The 4,418-nt window shown below is 38.2% G+C and overlaps 1 non-coding gene across 1 annotated transcript; it reads right to left on the minus strand.

Annotated features, from left to right (window-relative positions):
* Nucleotides 1-561: 561 nt before the first annotated feature.
* Nucleotides 562-4,418, minus strand: LOC119558836 (the record flags this gene model as incomplete). The annotated part of the gene is made up of 1 exon (XR_005220462.1): nucleotides 562-4,418. It is a non-coding gene; the product is annotated as a large subunit ribosomal RNA (ribosomal RNA).

Raw genomic sequence — 4,418 nt, forward strand, 5'->3', positions numbered from 1 at the left:
AGTCTTGCTACCATAACATAAGTTTTGAACAATAAGAGGAGCAGACACACCAACCAACCAACCGCGCTGCTACCATTATATATACTTATATTTATATAAGTCCTCTTTACTTGAATGGCCTCTTTACTTGAATTTCAATACCATAGGAATATTTATTTATACATGGAATATGTTTTGCCACTACTTTTTCGCGTCACTAATAATATGACGATATAGACTTGCTACCATAACATAAGTTTTGAACAATAAGAGGAGCAGACACCAACCAACCAACCGCTGCTACCATTGAATGAACCATATATACAAACTTTTATATATGTCCTCTTTACTTGAATTTTAATACCATAGGAATATTTATACATGGAATATGTTTGCCACTTTATCATCGCGTCACTAATAAGATGACGATACATTTTGTTTGTTCAATATTTACTTATATATTGATGTTTCCAATTTAGGTCTTTTATATTTCTTCTTCCCTACCTTACACACCACAAACAAAGTGGCGTGCGATGCTGCAAGCAAGCATAATGATTATGCCCGCTTGCAACATCTTTATTATCGAATCATCAAGCAAAGGATAAGCTTCAGTGGATCGCAGTATGGCAGCTGCTCAACCACTTACAACACCTTGCCTGTTACAAAAGTCGTTTACAATTGATTCTAGGCTTTGTCATTGTATTAAATAATGCTTTTATATGTAACTAGCGCGGCATCAGGTGATCAAAGATCCTCCCAATTTACTATGTTACAAATTACATTGGCATCACATCCATTGTCGTTTATAAAGTAAATTATAAACTTTAAATGGTTTAGAAGCCATACAATGCAAATTGCCCCTTATTTATCATTGCAGTCCAGCACGGATACGACCTTAGAGGCGTTCAGGCATAATCCAACGGACGTAGCGTCATACCACTGTTCGCTCGAACAAGTATTGTGCCATTGGTCCGTACCTGCGGTTCCTCTCGTACTACGCAGGAATGCTGTCGCAACAACGTTTTGTCATTAGTAGGGTAAAACTAACCTGTCTCACGACGGTCTAAACCCAGCTCACGTTCCCTTGCATGGGTGAACAATCCAACGCTTGGTGAATTTTGCTTCACAATGATAGGAAGAGCCGACATCGAAGGATCAAAAAGCGACGTCGCTATGAACGCTTGGCCGCCACAAGCCAGTTATCCCTATGGTAACTTTTCTGACACCTCTTGTTAAAAACTCTTTAAACCAAAAGGATCGATAGGCCGAGCTTTTGCTGTCCCTGTGTGTACTGAACACCGAGATCAAGTCAGCATTTGCCCTTTTGCTCTATGTGTGGTTTCTGTCCGCACTGAGCTGGCCTTGGGACACCTCCGTTATTATTTGAGAGATGTACCGCCCCAGTCAAACTCCCTACCTGGCAATGTCCTTGAATTGGATCATACCTGAGTAATTGGAGTTATACCAAATTTTCAAATCAAAAATACATAAATGCACCGTTTTATTAAAGAATTTGTTTGCGATTATATAACAAACTCGTGATACTTTGATCAAGAAGCTTGCATCAAAACCCAATACCATAAGATATAATAAATATATCCGTATAATGGCTAGGAAATGATACACGTTCCATTTAATCAAGTAAGTAAGGAAACAATAAGAGTAGTGGTATTTCATTGGCGATACCAAACCGAAGTCTAATATCTCCCACTTATTCTACACCTCTTATGTCTCCTTACACTGCCAGATTAGAGTCAAGCTCAAAAGGGTCTTCTTTCCCCGCTAATTATTCCAAGCCCGTTCCCTTGGCTGTGGTTTCGCTAGATAGTAGATAGGGACAGTAGGAATCTCGTTAATCCATTCATGCGCGTCACTAATTAGATGACGAGGCATTTGGCTACCTTAAGAGAGTCATAGTTACTCCCGCCGTTGACCCGCGCTTACTTGAATTTCTTCACTTTGACATTCAGAGCACTGGGCAGAAATCACATTGTGTCAACACCCGCTAGGGCCATCACAATGCTTTGTTTTAATTAGACAGTCGGATTCCCCAAGTCCGTGCCAGTTCTGAATTGATTGTTAATTGATAATCGTTATAATTAATAAGAACTAATTGGTTTAACCCAATTAGTATTCTTAAAAATTTTAGCAAGAAAGTTCCACAATTGGCTACGTAACTAAACTATCCGGGGAACAAGTGACCAACATAAATGCCAGACACTCTATTTACCCAGAACGAGCACATAAACCATGTTATTGTTTCCCAATCAAGCCCGACTATCTCAATCTTCAGAGCCAATCCTTATCCCGAAGTTACGGATCTAATTTGCCGACTTCCCTTACCTACATTATTCTATCGACTAGAGACTCTTCACCTTGGAGACCAGCTGCGGATATTGGTACGGCCTGTTGAGAAGTTTGCGTGTCCCCACCATAAATTTTCAAGGTCCGAGGAGAAAATATCGACACAACAGTATATGTCATGCTCTTCTAGCCCATCTACCATATCTCTCTGCGAAAGACTTCCATGGTAGTACGGCTATAAAACAGAAAAGAAAACTCTTCCGATATCTCTCGACGGCTTCTTTATGGTCGTTCCTGTTGCCAGGATGAGCACGAGGCCCATATTTAATAACAAACGGATACTCAACAGGTTACGGAATTGGAACCGTATTCCCTTTCGTTCAAAATTATTCAAGTATATTAATTAGCTTGATTTATATAATATAATTATATTTGTATGGCATTTGTGTTTTACTTGAAAATTTTCGGCTTTCGCCTTGAACTTAGGACCGACTAACTCGTGATCAACCACTGTTCACACGAAACCCTTCTCCACTTCAGTCCTCCAAGGTCTCATTCGATTATTTGCTACTACCACCAAGATCTGTACCAATGGCAGCTCCATGCAGGCTTACGCCAAACACTTCTACGCATACCATTGTACCTTCCTACTCACTAAAGTTTCAAAATTTATATCACAAGTAATATAAATCATCTACTTTAGCGGTAATGTATAGGTATACAACTTAAGCGCCATCCATTTTAAGGGCTAGTTGCTTCGGCAGGTGAGTTGTTACACACTCCTTAGCGGATTTCGACTTCCATGATCACCGTCCTGCTGTTTTAAGCAACCAACGCCTTTCATGGTATCTGCATGAGTTGTTAATTTGGGCACCGTAACATTACGTTTGGTTCATCCCACAGCGCCAGTTCTGCTTACCAAAAGTGGCCCACTGGGCACATTATATCATAACCTTGAACTTCATATCAAGAAAGTTAAGGTTCTTACCCATTTAAAGTTTGAGAATAGGTTAAGATCGTTTCGACCCTAAGGCCTCTAATCATTCGCTTTACCAGATAAGATTATTTTATATAACATTAAAATGCACCAGCTATCCTGAGGGAAACTTCGGAAGGAACCAGCTACTAGATGGTTCGATTGGTCTTTCGCCCCTATACTCAATTCTGACAATCGATTTGCACGTCAGAACTGTTTCGGTCTTCCATCAGGGTTTCCCCTGACTTCAACCTGATCAAGTATAGTTCACCATCTTTCGGGTCACAGCATATATGCTCAAGGTACGTTCCAGTTAGAGGCATAAATAATATAAATATCATTATACATAACTATATAGAACGCCCCGGGATTGTGTTAATTAGCTATAAATAGTTAAAAAACTAATCCCATTATTAGTCAAGTTAATTACGCTATTAGGTTTATATCCCAATAACTTGCACATATGTTAGACTCCTTGGTCCGTGTTTCAAGACGGGTCCCGAAGGTATCCTGAATCTTTCGCATTGTTAATCATACAAGTGCATATAATAAACACAAAAATCAATGATAATTATGCCATTATATAATTCCGAAAAATTAACGCACTGTATTCATATAAATCTATCAGCACTTTATCAAATTAATAACATTTATTCTGTGTTAAAATGCAAGCAAATTAATTTGAATAAACTATAAGTTATATTTTATGATAAATTTTGTATGCTAATAGATTACAATGTCCTTATATGGAAAAAATGCACACTATTATCATAATATTGTTTAAATATTACAATTTTAATGATGAATTTTCCATAACGGATATTCAGGTTCATCGGGCTTAACCTCTAAGCAGTTTCACGTACTGTTTAACTCTCTATTCAGAGTTCTTTTCAACTTTCCCTCACGGTACTTGTTTACTATCGGTCTCATGGTTATATTTAGTTTTAGATGGAGTTTACCACCCACTTAGTGCTGCACTATCAAGCAACACGACTCTTTGGAAACATCATCTAGTAATCATTAACGTTATACGGGCCTGGCACCCTCTATGGGTAAATGGCCTCATTTAAGAAGGACTTAAATCGTTAATTTCTCATACTAGAATATTGACGCTCCTATAATATATTATATTATTATAATAAAAACAAATTTTTTATTA

Source organism: Drosophila subpulchrella, unplaced genomic scaffold (genome assembly GCF_014743375.2).
Source record: "Drosophila subpulchrella strain 33 F10 #4 breed RU33 unplaced genomic scaffold, RU_Dsub_v1.1 Primary Assembly Seq142, whole genome shotgun sequence".
NCBI classification, from domain to species: domain Eukaryota; kingdom Metazoa; phylum Arthropoda; class Insecta; order Diptera; family Drosophilidae; genus Drosophila; species Drosophila subpulchrella.